The 16,656-nt window shown below is 41.3% G+C and overlaps 1 protein-coding gene across 1 annotated transcript in view; it reads right to left on the bottom strand.

The window, feature by feature from the left end:
• The window catches only part of LOC107373312 (homeodomain-interacting protein kinase 4-like), a 745,746-nt gene that overhangs the window by 675,093 nt on the left and 53,997 nt on the right, over positions 1–16,656 (bottom strand). The gene's annotated exons all lie outside the window — the stretch shown is intronic.

Below are 16,656 nucleotides of genomic sequence, written 5' to 3'. Positions count from 1 at the left end.
CCAACTACATCTAACACACACACACACACACACACACACACACACACACACACACACACACACACACACACACAATATAGTGTGTGGCCAGTTACACCATATAAAATTCAAAACATTTTTCCTGTTTTGTTCCTTGTCTAAATAATCTTTTAAGTTAATTACTTGTAAATTGTCATTTAATTTGGCTTATGGCCACATACTCTGTTTATTACGGGTTTATATGTTTTAAGTAGGTCAGCTGGAAACCTGATGGAAACATGAGGTCGCAGTCCTGGTTAACTTTGTCCGCCCTCTACTGGAGACAAGCGGTTACTACAGCTTTTATAAACCAACCCTTCAGATTCCTTCAAATTTAAACTTACCACTTACAAATTAAGTTGCTCAGTTTGGCCGGACGGCCTGCTCTAGGAAGGGTTCTGGTCGTCCCAAACATCTTCCATTTAGGGATTACGGAGGCCACTGTGCTCTTAGGAACCTTAAGTGCAGAAGATATTTTTTGGAACCGTGACCAAATCTGTGCCTGGCCACGGTTCTGTCTCTGAACTCTTCAGGCAGTTTCTTTGATTCTCATTTGCTCTGACATGCATTGTGAGCTGTAAGGTCTTATATAGACAGGTGTGTGGCTTTGCCAGTCAAGTCCAGTAAGTGCAAACACAGCTGGATTCCAATGAAGGTGTAGGACTATCTCAAGGATGATCAGAAGAAATGGAAAGCACCTGAGTTAAATAAATGAGTTTACAGCAAAGGGTCTGAATACTTAGGACTATGGGATGTTTCAGTTTTTATTTTTAAATAAATCTGCATAAATTTCTAAAATTCTGTGTTTTTCTGTCAATATGGGCTTCTGTGTGTACATTAATGAGGAAAAAGTTTAATTTAATTGATTTTAGCAAAATGGCTGCAACATACAATACCATACCACTTAATTCATATAGCACATTTAAAATACAGCGTGGAGATGGAGATGTGCCAGGTCCGGGGTGATATGGCTACGATATGGCATGCTGGATGATCTGCAGCTGGTTTCACAAAGAGTGAAAAATTAATGGGGATCTGAATATCTTCCGTGCCTACTGTAATCATTGTTAATCAAACGTAATCATTGTCAATCACGTTTTGACCCACTAAAATGACCTTTACTTCGTGTCCGTCGTATTTATGCTAATGGTGACTCTAAAAACCGTCTGAACTGGTCACACATGTCACGTTCGGGGGTAAGTGCCTAACCCAAGACATACAGAATCAGAATCGGAGGCGAGGTAAAAAGTAAACAATACTTCTTTATTAATGACGAGCAGAACTAAGGGCGCACTGGAGATCCAGCGGATGGGGGAACAGGAAGCGGCGTCTAGAGGGAAACAGAGTTGAGTACTGGGAATTGTAGTCCAGAGTGAATGTTTGTAGGCAGGACTTACGATGCGGAAGTTCTGGATGAATATGGAGGGAGAATGAGCCGGGGTGATATCCAGGGCAGAAATACCAACGGTCCAAGTGGGTGAGTGGAGTGGAAGATGATGATGATGAGGAGGAAGCGGACAGGGGGCGTGATCACGGTGGAGAGCGGGACGGCTGAGCGGAGTTAGGAGTCCAGACAGCGAACCGGAGAATAATCCTTTCTTTTCCAAGACGGAGGAGGATCCAGAGGTGAAGCAAAACCTGAGGGTAGTAATCCAAAAACGAGTTCAAAGTTAAAACGAGTTCAAAAATTCACAAGAGTCAAATCGAGGTTCTAGAGGTTACGAAGGGCTAGAGACTACCAGTCACTAGTTAATCATCCGACGTCGAGTCAGGATAACAATCCTCCTTTTAAAACCGACCCGCTGATCAGGCTGATGAGGATAAGCTGCACTCCCTCTCCTGCAAACAAAAAACTCAAAGATGGTGAATGATGGGCAGAGTACTCACCCCGGCTCATGACACCCCCCCCCCCACCCCCACCCCCCCAACGGACGCCCCCTGGCATCCTAGCCGAAGCAGCTTTGAACTCCCGGATAAGGGACGAATCCTCGATGAAGGAACCAGGCACCCAGGAACGTTCTTCGGGTCCGTAACCCTCCCAGTCAACGAGGTACTGAACTCCACGCCCCCGACGACGAGAGCCCAGGATCCTGTTGACTGAATACACGAGACCTCCCTTGTAGAGGCAAGCAGGCGGAGGAGGAGGAGAAGGACAGAGGGGACTAGAGATGACAGGTTTGATCAGGGAAACATGGAACACAGGGTGGACATGGAGGGAAGAGGGAAGGTCCAGACGAACGGTGGTAGAAGAGGGAACATCCAGGATTTTAAAAGGACTGATAAACCGTGGGGACAGCTTGCCGGTGGAGGCCTTAAGTGGTATGTCCTTGGAGGACAACCACACAGTCTGTCCAGGTGAGTAGACGGGTGCCGGGCGCCGCCAGCGATCCACCAGTTGCTTGTTTCGCCTGGCCATGCGGTCGAGGGCTGCTCTGGTGGAGATCCAGGCTCTTCGAGCCCCACGGAGGAAATGGGGAATGGAGGATGACACCGGGGATTGCTGGGGAAAGAGCGAGGGTTGATAGCCAAGGGAGGATTCAAAAGGCGACTGACCTGTAGCTGTGGAGACGTGGCTGTTGTGTGCGTATTCAACCCAGGGTAGATGAGTGCTCCAGGAGGAAGGATGTGACGAGCAGACACAGAGCAAGAATGGCTCCGAGCTCCTGGTTCATACACTCGCATTGTCCGTTAGTTTGTGGATGGTGTCCAGAGGTGAGTGCCACCTGAGCTCCAAGGGTCTCTGCGAACTCCTTCCATACAAGAGAAACGAACTGTGGACCACGGTCGGACAGGATTTCCTCAGGGATTCCATGGAGGTGAAAGACGTGTTTTACCAGGAGCTGCGCTGTGCCTGCAGAGGAGGGGAGAGACTTAAGAAGGACAAGGCGACATGCTTTGGAGAAACGATCGATAATAGTGAGGATAACCGTGAAACCGTGTGAATTGGGGAGACCACAAACAAAATCCAGGGCGATATGGGACCAGGGACGAGAGGGAATGGGAAGGGGCTGCAAAAGCCCCGCTGGAGGATGATGGTCCCCCTTCTGTTGAGAGCATGTATGACATCCAGACACATAGTCTTTGGTATCTCTGTACATGGACGGCCACCAAAACGATCGCTTAAGGAGAGCCACCGTTCTACCCACCCCTGGATGAAGGGAAAATCTGCCCGTGTGCGCCCAGTGGATTACCTTGCTCCTCAGTGGTTGGGGTACGAACAATCTACCCGGGGGGCCATTGTTGGGTCCGGGGTCGGTCTTGAGACCCTCCAAGACTAGGTCTCTTATCTCCCACATGACTCCACCTACGACACAGTTTGGAGGAAGAATTGTGGCTGGTTCGACCTCCAGATCTGAGGCATATTGCCTGGAGAGGGAATCGGGTTTTGTATTTTTGGAACCTGGACGATAGAAAAGTTGAAAATTAAACTGAGAAAAGAAAAGGGACCAGCGGTACTGACAGGGGTTCAACTGTTTAGCCTCTTTTAGGTAAATCAGGTTCTCATGATCTGTCCATATGATGAAGGGGTTCTCGGCTCCCTCTAACCAATGCCTCCACTCTTCGATGACCAATTTAACAGCCAGTAACTCGCGATCTCCTACGTCGTACCTGCTCTCCGCTGGGGTTAAACGACGGGAAAAGAATGCGCAAGGATGGAGCTTTTTATCCCTTTCAGCCACTCGTGAAAGTACAGATCCAACCCCGGTGTCAGAGGCATCGTCCTCCAGGATGAACTGGTGCTGCGGGTCAGGACGGTGTAGAACCGGGGCATTGGTGAACTTGCTCTTGAGTTCCCTGAAGGCAGACTCAGCTTCGGAAGACCACACAAAAGGTTTGTTTATAGATGTGAGGCTGGTTAAAGGAGCTGCAGTCTGACTGCAGTTTCTGATGAAACAGCGACAGAAATTAGAAAAACCAAGGAATCTCTGAAGTTGCTTTCTGGTGGTGGGTGTGGGCCATTCAGTGACTGCCTGAACCTTCTCTGGATCTGCCTTCAACCGCCCGCTCTCAATGATAAAGCCCAGGAATTTGACAGTGGAAACATGAAACTCACACTTCTACCTAGTCGGTTCTCCAGCAACCATTGTAATACTGCTATCACGTGCTGGATGTGTTGTTCCTGATTCTGTGAGAAGATCAATATATCGTCTAGATCAGTGGTTCCCAAACTTATATAGCCGCACACCCCCTTCTATGTCCCGACCATGTCGACGCACCCCCCAGCCCCCACATGGCTATATATATATATATGTATATAATCAGACGTCAAGCTAAACAGACAGGGTTAAAAAAAAATATGATCGACCTTTTTCCCCATCACTTTCATTTTTTAAATAGTAATTAATAAACATTCGATACTATTACAATTTCCTTTGATTTAATTTTAAATAAATATTTAGAGTGCCCAGGTAGCACATAAAGAATGCAATTTAACAGTTTTCTTAAAGTAGGAATGTTTAACCTGTGTGGCCAGAGCGCTCTCTTTCCTTCTGCTCTGCGTAAACTTGAGCTGATCACCTACTTGTGCGTAATCAAATGTCTATAGGAGAAAATATGGAAAAGATATAGCCATGAGGTTCACTTTTGCCTCAGACCGACTTATTGCTGTTTTATGGTGTGGCTGAATCTGCGATCCGCTGCCATGTGGACTGGAACAACAAATGCTGCAGTAATATGAGTTCAGGTTCGGAGCCACTGGCTGGAGCGGACCTGACTTTAATACGTCATCCCAAAATAGAAACTAATATCTTAATTTGACCTTGAGTGAAAAATGTTGTTATAAAATCTCTTAAAAGTTTTGATCACAGAGGAGGCTGCGCTCATTTCTGTCTTCAGTCTGACGGCGCGCTGGAGTTTGCGCAACGTGCGCACTTATTGAATCTCTGTGTGAGTGTGTGTGTGTGTGTGTGTATGTGTGTGTGTGTGTGTGTGTGTGTGTGTGTGTGTGTGTGTGTGTGTGTGTGTGTGTGTGTGTGTGTGTGTGTGTGTGTGTGCGGCACAGCTCCATGAGCCGCTCAAGTCACCGCATCTTGTTATTGGCGCTATTTAAACCAATGTTGTAAAATGACTTCTGCCCAGCCCAGATGTGCTCACTTGTGCACCCGTGAGCCGTGGTTCCGCTGGAACACGTCTGACCTCTGACAGAAGCACTCTGAACTTCAGATCTTCAGCGCGCTGTTGATAGCCTGAATGGGAATCATTTCTTGATTTATTTTGTTACATCCACAATGTTCTGAGTGTGAGGTTTACAACGTCAGAACGCCTGCATGAGACAGGGTGTTAATTACAATCTTCCAGAATGACTCACCTTCAGATTCCACCAACACCGTTAAAAATGATCAAATACGGAACATATCGGCGTGTGCAGGCCAGAGTGCTGAAGGTCGGCGCATTATTATTATGAAGCTAGGGCATATGTGGAGGACACACACCTCGGAAGTTACCTGTTATTATTTAAGCAAAAAAACATTTTTAGTCTCTCTTTGGTTCCTTTATCTAATCTGCTGCTTGAACACAAAACTTTGACTTTGTTTGCTAAATAATTATTTTCCTTGTTTGTTTTTTAATTTAGAACAAATGTTTGTTTGTGGGGAAAGTTCTCATTAGTAAATTTTAATGCATTAGAGTCTTTTTGTGTGTACTATTCAAGTTTTTACTATGTTACCTCCAAATTGAAGTATTAACGTGTTTTTCTCATGTGTACTAGTACTCAGCTGAATCAGTAGATTTAACTCTTTTATCATCATAATCATTTGTACCAAATCTGTGATTTTACTTTTTGTTCTCATAAATAAAAATGCATGAAATAAAATGATGTTTTTATTGAACAAAACTTTTTAGTTTAGATCTTATTTTGAAAGGTTGAAACGTGTTCCTTAAGTCAGCCAGTTTTCATTTGCTGCCAGAGCAGCAGAGCTGGTGATGTTCAGCCAAGAGGGAGGGGGCTAGATGAAGGAATGTTCTCCACATGACCAGGTGCCTCTGAGGGGACGAGCAACACGCTGGATGCTTCAGATCAGCTCTTGATGTTTCCACCGGTGCTCGGATTCTGCTGTTTAACTCATCATCCTCACAACGTTTAAAGATCTGGGTCTGTCACTGAGTTTTACCAAAAGATATATTCTTTTAGTTTTTGTCCACCATTACTGGGCAGAATGTCAGGATGCTTCAGCGTATGGGTGTGTGTCGTCCTCCTGTCCCCACTTCTGACAGCTGAAGGGACAATTGAATGCTTGGAGAAAGAAACACCTTTGGAGCTGAACACCATGGAGAAACCCACGGACTGTTTGGTAGAGTGCAGCTCAATGACTTACATCAAAAAAATCCAGCTTCAGGACAACCACAACATTCAGATTAGAGACTCTAGAGAAGGTAAGAAATGTTTTACAGCAAAAATAAGATAATAATACTGGTAAATAAGACAATGATGTAGATTATCAGACATGGAAGTGATGTCTCTCAATCCATCACTTTTAATAATCTGCTATAATTTCACCTGACAAACTGATTTTTAACTAGTTTACAGATAAAACACATCACTTTGACCACTTTCCCTTAAAAAAAGAAAATAAACAACAGCATTTAAATCATTTTCATCAATCAATATTAAACTAAACCAACATCTTTCGGTTTTAAGAGCTGTTCTTGTGATCCTGTTTTCATGGACTTATTTGTTTTGTCAGGAGAGCCTGGAGAATACTGCTGGTCCACTGAGTTCAAGTGTAAGATTGGAGAGAGGTTTCTGAATGCATACGTGGTGCTGCCTGTGGATGTATCTGCGCTGGGAAACCAACCACTGGAAGTTAAAACCACAGGGTCGGCCACCACAACGCTGCACGTTCACAACAGCCCCACAACCATCGCAGAGAGCTGCGGCCTCCTTTACAAAGTCACACAGTTTATCAGCTCGCCGAACACGGAGACCTCATTATTCTGCGTTCAAGCTGTCATCCAAGGAAACGAGCCGGGAGACAGAGTCCTCACATGTCCTCCATATCTGGTCACTTTCTGGCAGAGAAGTCCAACCTAATCCAGCCAGCATGGAGGTGGATAAAGTGCTCAGATTATAGCAGTCTTAATGCTACAGTAAAAGTTCTCATTGGATTATGTAAATATTTAATCAGAATATTAATGCCTTTTGTAGTCGGTGGTGTGTGTGTGTGTGTGTGTGTGTGTGTGTGTGTGTGTGTGATAAAACCTGTGTGTGTGTGTGTGTGTGTGTGTGATAAAACAAAACAAAATGGTTTTACTAAAACGTTTTCTTATATGTTTTATTGTTTTCAGGAGATTTTCATATTTCATAATATTCAGAACCCAAAGGTGATTATTTCTGCACTAAACATGGAGTAAACACACACACACACACACACACACCACACACACACGCACACACACACTTATGGTTTGTTCTTTTTGCAGTTATTCAGAGATGATGTTGAACCAGAGAAGTTAGGATGATGTCATTCACTTGCAGATGGATTTATTCATATTGCTCTTGTTTAGATGAATTAAACAGATGATAAATGTGCTTTCACCCTTCACCAACATCAAGTTAAGTGCTACAGTTATTATTCATCTGCTGCTTTGATGGAACTCTTTATGGGTTTCTGCATTAACTGATAAATTAACATTTATTGAATTCTTTAAGGACTCAAGTGAAGTGTTTGTGTGATTGTAGAAACATTGTAATTGTTTATTTTTTCTGTTAAATAACTGGATTTTGTTTTTTTAAATAAATAATCTAAAATCAGAGTACATGAATATCTGTGGTAAATAAACTGTACTTTATGTGACTTCAGCCATTTGTTTTTTGTGTTTGAGAGTCTTTAACTTTGTTTATTCTAAGATGTAAACAGAGATTTTTACTCTTCATTGTCTAATCTGTTCAACTGTTAGGTAAAAAGTTATCATAACCAAATCTGTCCATCAGGAAACCAGCTGTCAAGATGATTACAGTTTTTCTCAGTTGCTTTGGTGCATTTCTCTCAACAGAATTAAACTTTGCACAACAGTTAGTTCAACCTCCACAACATGTAGGCCAATGCCTTTGGACATGAAGCAGTTGAGTAAGTACAAATATCTAAAGAATGGTCACTTTTGACTTGCTATGCATCACTATCTCCTTGCTTTTATCATGAATGTCACAATTATTGACACTTGTACGGGCTGAACAGTCATTGTCCTTACAACTAATAGTCTTCATTTAATTGATTGTGTCATTGCACTCAACATTGTTGAACATCTTGTCAAATAATTTGTACACCTATTTTTAAAACCCTATTTTTAAGGAGTTTCCATGGAAATCTCCATAAATTACTTTTCTCAGGTGAACCTTATCTCACACTAATGAAAGTTGGTGTGTGTCCTGGTGACAATCGGACAATGTATGTAGTGGGTTGGGATAATGTTAGCTTCCATCACTCTGCTGTAGTCAGGCAGTGGTTTGCAGCACACGACAGGGTGCTTATGGAGTTTCTTCCTCCTTACACTCCATTCCTAAATACAATTGAGGAGTTTTTCTCTTCCTGGAGGTGGAAGGTTTATGACAGGCATCCACGTACCCAAATGGCCCTGCTAGCAGCTATGGATGACGCTTGTGATGACATCACAGCAGAGTCCTGCAGAGGGTGGATTCGACACTCCAGAAGATACTTTCCCCGATGCATCGATAGAGCTGACATTCCCTGTGATGTTGATGAAAATATGTGGGCGGACAGACGGGAGCGTCTAGATATCAATGATTGAGGTTGAACTAACTGTTGAGCAAAGTTTGATTCCGTTGTGAGAAATGCACCAAAGCAACTGAGAAAAACTGTACCTAAAACAGGTGTAACTGTTTTATTTTTCTATGATGGACAACTATGACTCCTGCAATTTTGATCCATAAATAACAACTTGGTTTTTTGAGCGCCATTATCATGTGAGCATCACGTCGTCTACTTTATCATGCCTTGCTGAGGTGTATTACTAACTGTAGACCACTGACCCATCATTGTGAATTGTATTCTCGAGTGAGATGGCCTTCTTTGTCCAGGAGTTTGGGACACTGGTACATTTTCATTCACAAGGCCATGATTGGACTACAACCCACCTACATGTGTAATCTCACAGAGAAGTGTAACTTCTCAGTCTGTGTGCAAACGATCAGTTGTTACTTTCTGTTCGGTTTGCTCACAAAAACAAAAGAGCCTTGGTGCACTCTGCTCTTTCGTGGGACAGTGGGACCTTCCTGGTTAAATACAGAATAAATAAATACTTACTGTAGAAATCATTTATTTCTCTTTCGCTGGCTGGGTGATCAAAATGGTTTGTTATTCAACATTATAAATAACAAAGCACCCCTTGTGGATGTTGAATTACAGTTTTTCACCATTGGTTTAGCTCATTTCTTGAAACAGAAATTACATTCTCAAACCTCAAAGATCATTTGGCAAAACACTCTTACAGTTTAGCACAACACTATAGCTTACCTGCAAAAGCTCATATGTCTTCCAAAATTGTTCACTCAGCCTTCAATCTGAATCCCTTTCTCATTTAAACAGTCAGTGTCTCCAAAATGGCAAAGATCCTTCTCAATAGCTTTGGCTCATTTCTCAACAAAGATGGGACATTCTCATAATTCTTGGTGCTTTTGTCAAAATATACCTGGATGGTTAATCACAACAACATGGTTTACCTGCAAAAGCTCATATCTCTCCTAAAACAGTGTCAAAACTACATTTTTTTTTCATATGAATAGTCAGTGCCCCCAAAATGCATTGTCCCTTTGGCATTGTGTGAGTACTGCCACGCAAAATGTTTAGATGTTTTGTCTCTATGGCAGAGGACCGACAATATACAACTGAGAAGAGTAGCCTCACACTACCAAGGAAATTATAATCATTTTTTATTCACACGCAAAGAAAGTTTCATACATATGTAAAAAACGAATGTACATTACAGTAATACAGTAAATTGTATGAACACAAAATAAAAAAACAAGGACGTATTCAATAGTCGCTGTACTCATTCTCCTGCTCTTGTCCACTGTCTTCACCCTCCTAATTATTTACACGATGTCGTCCGTCTGGCCACAGATTCTCGTCCACATCACAGTGGATACTTTTTCTTGTCCGTTTGCTTGGCCTTGTCTATCCATGTTCAGAGATCAGACTGGCGCTGATCAAACTCTATATCTCTGTATTTGGCAGCACACGATCATGGAAAACACCTGTGTGTGACACTCGCCGTTCGTTAGTCTAGTTTCACCTGACTGTCAGTGACTGTCATCAATGTATCAAATATTCAAAGAAATTCTTTAATGCCATTCATGGTATTATGTTCTTGACCAATTCTGACAATTGAACAGACAGGAAGTTGGCTTCCTGGTTTAATTTTCATTTACGAGCTTTAAAACAAAACTCTAGAAAACTGGAGAGAACATGACACTCTACACACCAGGAGGAGTCCTACCTATCCTGGAAAAATAGTCTTGTGCTTTATAAAAATAAGCTTCGACAAAATTGAACTGCTTATTTTTCAGCGCTAATTGAGGAGAATAAGAATAATCCAAAATTTCTTTTCAGTACAGTTGTCAAACTTGCACAGAATCATAGCTCTGAACCATCTATTCCCTTAGCCCTCATCAGCAACAACTTTATGGGATTTTTCACAAGTAAAATTATTTCTATTAGAAACAAAATCATTAGCATCCTCCTTAATGCAATTTCTTCTTCCTCAGTAAGTCAGGCAGCATCAGAGGTAACTGTAGAACCTCATCTGTGTTTGAACCATTTTGATCCAGTTGAGCTTTCAGAGTTATCAAAAATATTAACTTCATCTAAACCTTCAACTTGCATTTTATATCCAATTCCAACCAAATTATTTAAAGATGCATTTCCTCTGGTTACTGCCTCCATTCTTGATACAATCAATCTATCCTTAGTAAATGGATATGTACCACAGGATTTTAAGGTTGCTGTAATCAAACCTTTACTTAAGAAGCCTTCTCTGGATCCAAATGACCGAATTATAGACCAATATCTAACCTTCCATTTTTATCCAAAGTCCTTGAGAAAATAGTGGCCATCCAAGTATGTGAGCATTTAAAAAACTAAAGATCTGTTTGAGGAATTTCAGTCTAGTTTTAGAGAATATCACAGCACTGAAACTGCATTAGTGAGAATTACAAATGATATTCTCATGGCCTCAGATAAGAATCTTGTGTCTATTCTAGTCTTGTTAGATCTCAGTGCTGCCTTTGACACAGTTGATCACAATGTTCTTGTAGAAAGGCTTGAACATGTTGTAGGGATCAAATGAACAGCACTAGGCTGGTTTAAATCCTACCTGTCTGGTAGATTTCATTTTGTAAATGTACATGACAAATCTTCCTCATACCCCAGGGTTACTTGTGGAGTACCACAGGGTTCAGTGCTTGAACCAATTCTTTTTACTATATGTATGCTCCCAATTGGTAAAATCATTAGATAGCATGGGATAAACTTCCACTGTTATGCTGATGATACTCAGTTATATCTATCCATTAACCGTGATTAACCTAATCGGTTAGTTAGATTACAGGCTTGTCTTAAAGACATAAAAAATTGGATGACTCAAAAATTTTTGCTTTTAAATCAAGACAAGACTGAAGTTCTCATCTTCAGAAATTCAGAAAAGGAAATTGCTTAGTCAATCACCTGACCTGAATGGCATTAAATTAGTCTCCGAGTACAAAGTAAGGAACCTTGGTGTTATCTTTGATCAGGACATGTCATTCAAATCCCACGATAAACAGGTTTGTAGGATTTCCTTTGTCCACCTCCGGAATATTGCTAAGATTAGATTAATCCTTTCCAGGAGTGATGCCGAAAAACTAGTTCATGCATTTATTACATCAAGACTGGATTACTGTAATTCATTACTCTCAGGAAGTCCACAGAATGTAGTTAAAAGACTTCAGCTTGTCTAAAATGGTGCAGCTAGAGTTCTGATGAGAATTAAAAAGAGAGATCATATCTCTCCTGTCTTAGCTTCCCTACATTGGCTACCTGTTAAATTTAGAATAGATTTTAAGAGCCTTCTTCTCACATATAAAGCTCTTAATAATCAAGCTCCATCATACATCAATGATCTGATTGTTCCATACGTTCCTAACTGAGCACTTCGCTCTCAGACTGCAGGTTTACTGGTGGTTCCCAGAGTATCAAAAATTAGGAAGGGAGGCAGATCTTTTAGTTATCAGGCTCCTCTCCTGTGGAGCCAGCCCCCAGCTTTAGTCCGTGAGGCAGACACCTTGTCTAATTTTAAGACTAGGCTTAAAACATTTTTATTTGATAGGGCCTATGGTTAAAATCTGATGTTAGCCTAAATCTGGACAAGTGGGGGAGTAGAGGGAGGTGGAGTGTACAGTCGGTAAAGATGGCTCTCCCTTGCCCTGCCTCCAACATGCCTCCATCTAAATAGGATTGATTATCCAGAGTTATCTCTGTAGTTATGCTGCTATAGGCTTAGACTGCTGGAGGATGCACTGACCACTTTTCACACTCTACTACTTTCTTCTACAATCTGCTCTTTAACTGTATTATTTTCTGCAGTTTCAGCTGTTAACTTTATTTTCTCTCTAAGTGTTTTTCTCCCCAGAAGCGACAACGATGTTCTGCTGAGCTGTGGTGGCCTCATGGAGGGGGCCATCGTCTAGCACACTGCTGCTAACCACTTAAACATTCTCCCTCTCCTGATAATAACTTTTTGCTTTCCTTGACGTTGGATGTGCTACTAGTTTATCCGTTTAATTATAGATCCACTAGGACAAATACAATAAAGTTTATCTCTCACCAAATAGAATATTTCCTAAGAAATCACAGTGTAACTATAGACACTTTACTTTGTCTTGTGTGTGTGTGTGTGTGTGTGTGTGTGTGTGTGTGTGTGTGTGTGTGTGTGTGTGTGTGTGTGTGTGTGTGTGTGTGTGTGTGTGTGTGTGTGTGTGTGTGTGTGTGTGTGTGTGTGTGTGTGTGTGTGTGTGTGTGTGTGTGTGTGTGTGTGTGTGTGTGTGTGTGTGTGTGTGTGTGTGTGTGTGTGTGTGTGTGTGTGTGTGTGTGTGTCTTCTCGATCCCCAGTGAGTCGTGGTGGATGGCTGCTTATACTGAGCCAGGATTCTCTGGAGGTTTCTTCCTGTTAATAGGGAGTTTTCCTCTCCACTGTCGCTTTATGCTTGCTTAGTATGAGGATTGCTGTAAAGTCACTGACACTAGTCAGTGACTTGATGCAATTTGTTGGGTTCCTTATATAGCACATATGTCAGACACAAGGCCCGCGGGCCGCATCTGGCCCGCGGAGCATTTTTATGTGGCCCGCGAGATAAATATAAAAAATATATTAAAACAAGCTGCTCAGACATGTTCATCAGCACAAACCTATGTGAGCAGTGAGCACCTGTTGTCATCTAATGTTGTCATTATTATGATGAAGATGAACAAAACAACAGGAGTCTCCTCCTCAGCTCAGATCAACCCCATGATGCAGGTATCTGGCTGGAACAGGTGAGCATCACAGTAAACCAGTGGAGCAAACTGAGCTTTAAATATGTTGGTTTTATGCTCTTTTTCTGCTCCAAAACATGAAAGTTAACAGGTGAGATGTTGCATTTTCATTTAAGATAAAATGATATTTTTATTTTGTTGTTGGCCCGTGCCAGTGGAAAGTGGAAGTGGAAAGGCTGCAGATAGATGAATAGAATAGAAAATCCCTTTATTGTTCCTCAGTGGGGAAAGCTAGACGTCAAAGCAGCGATGACACTTATTACAGGAGAAAAAAAGGAGAATAAAAAAATAAGAAAAATGAATAAACAAGAAAACATAAATCCTAAATAGATTTTAAAAATGCTGATTATACCACAAGTAATGAATACCACTGATGCCTTTTATTTAAAACTGACTTGCTCGTGTGTAATTTGGTTATTCCACATTCAGTGTTAATGCAGAAATAAGTTTGTTTCCAAATTGTAAGGTTCAAAATTGCATATATGTTGATAAAGAAAATGTGCAAATTTGCCGTCACTTTTTCAAAAAATATTAAGTTTGGCCCTCGACTCCGTCCCAGAGTTTCATTTCAGCCCCGTGTGAGTTTGAGTTTGACACCCCTGCTCAAACAGATCTTTAGTTTTTTAAACGCTCACATACTTGGATGGCCACTATTTTCTCCAGGACTTTGGATAAAAATGGAAGGTTAGATATTGGTCTATAATTCATTGGGTCATCTGGATCCAGAGAAGGCTTTTTAAGTAAAGGTTTGATTACAGCAACCTTAAAATCCTGTGGTACATATCCATTTACTAAGGATAGATTGATTATATCTAGAATCGGGGCAGTAACCAGAGGAAATTAATCTTTAAATAATTCTGCTGGGATTGGATCTAAAATGCAAGTTGAAGGTTTAGATGAAGTTTATATTTTTGATAACTCTGAAAGCTCAACTGGATCAAAATGGTTCAAACACAGATGAGGTTCTACAGTTACCTCTGATACTGCCTGACTTAATAAGGAAGAAGAAATTGCATTTGGGAGGATGCTAAATATTTTGTTTCTAATAGAAATAATTTTACTTGTGAAAAATCCCATAAAGTTGTTGCTGATGAGGGCTAAGGGAATAGATGGTTCAGAGCTATGATTCTGTGTAAGTTTGGCAACTGTACTGAAAAGAAATTTTTGATTATTCTTATTCTCCTCAATTAGCGCTGAAAAATAAGCAGTTCTAGTTTGTCGAAGCTCATTTTTTATAAAGCACAAGTCTATTTTTCCAGGATAGGTAGGACTCCTCCTGGTGTGTAGAGTGTCATGTTCTCTCCAGTTTTCTAGAGCTTTGTTTTAAAGCTCGTAAATGAGAATTAAACCAGGGAGCCAACTTCCTGTCTGTTCAATTGTCAGAATTGGTCAAGAACATAATACCATGAATACCATATAAGAATTTCTTTGAATATTTGATACATTGATGACAGTCACTGACAGTCAGGTGAAACTAGACTAACGAACGGGGAGTGTCACACACAGGTGTTTTCCATGATCGTGTGCTGCCAAATACAGAGATATAGAGTTTGATCAGCGCCAGTCTGATCTCTGAACATGGATAGACAAGGCCAAGCAAACGGACAAGAAAAAGTATCCGCTGTGATGTGGACGAGAATCTGTGGCCAGACGGACGACATTGTGTAAATAATTAGGAGGGTGAAGACAGTGGACAGAGATATGAGCTTTTGCAGGTAAGCTATAGTGTTGTGCTAAACTGTAAGAGTGTTTTGCCAAATGATCTTTGAGGTTTGAGAATGTAATTTCAGTTTCAAGAAATGAGCTAAACCAATGGTGAAAAACTGTAATTCAACATCCACAAGGGGTGCTTTGTTATTTATAATGTTGAATAACAAACCATTTTGATCACCCAGCCAGCGAAAGAGAAATAAATTATTTCTACAGTAAGTATTTATTTATTCTGTATTTAACCAGGAAGGTCCCACTGTCCCACGAAAGAGCAGAGTGCACCAAGGCTCTTTTGTTTTTGTGAGCAAACCGAACAGAAAGTAACAACTGATCGTTTGCACACAGACTGAGAAGTTACACTTCTCTGTGAGATAACACATGTAGGTGGGTAGTAGTCCAAGCATGGCCTTGTGAATGAAAATGTACCAGTGTCCCAAACTCCTGGACAAAGAAGGCCATCTCACTCGAGAATACAATTCACAATGATGGGTCAGTGGTCTACAGTTAGTAATACACCTCAGCAAGGCATGATAAAGTAGACGACGTGATGCTCACATGATAATGACGCTCAAAAAACCAAGTTGTTATTTATGGATCAAAATTGCAGGAGTCATAGTTGTCCATCATAGAAAAATAAAACAGTTACACCTGTTTTAGGTACAGTTTTTCTCAGTTGCTTTGGTGCATTTCTCACAACGGAATCAAACTTTGCACAACAGTTAGTTCAACCTCAATCATTGATATCTAAACGCTCCCGTCTGTCCGCCCACATATTTTCATCAACATCACAGGGAATGTCAGCTCTATCGATGCATCGGGGAAAGTATCTTCTGGAGTGTCGAATCCACCCTCTGCAGGACTCTGCTGTGATGTCATCACAAGCGTCATCCATAGCTGCTAGCAGGGCCATTTGGGTACATGGATGCCTGTCATAAACCTTCCACCTCCAGGAAGAGAAAAACTCCTCAATTGGATTTAGGAATGGAGTGTAAGGAGGAAGAAACTCCATAAGCACCCTGTCGTGTGCTGCAAACCACTGCCTGACTACAGCAGAGTGATGGAAGCTAACATTATCCCAACCCACTACATACATTGTCCGATTGTCACCAGGACACACACCAACTTTCATTAGTGTGAGATAAGGTTAACCTGAGAAAAGTAATTTATGGAGATTTCCATGGAAACTCCTTAAAATAGGGTTTTAAAAATAGGTGTACAAATTATTTGACAAGATGTTCAACAATGTTGAGTGCAATGACACAATCAATTAAATGAAGACTATTAGTTGTAAGGACAATGACTGTTCAGCCCGTACAAGTATCAATAATTGTGACATTCATGATAAAAGCAAGGAGATAGTGATGCATAGCAAGTCAAAAGTGACCATTCTTTAGATATTTGTACT

This window comes from Nothobranchius furzeri, chromosome 6 (genome assembly GCF_043380555.1).
Source record: "Nothobranchius furzeri strain GRZ-AD chromosome 6, NfurGRZ-RIMD1, whole genome shotgun sequence".
Classification (NCBI taxonomy): domain Eukaryota; kingdom Metazoa; phylum Chordata; class Actinopteri; order Cyprinodontiformes; family Nothobranchiidae; genus Nothobranchius; species Nothobranchius furzeri.
This window is presented reverse-complemented; position numbering and strand designations above follow the sequence as displayed.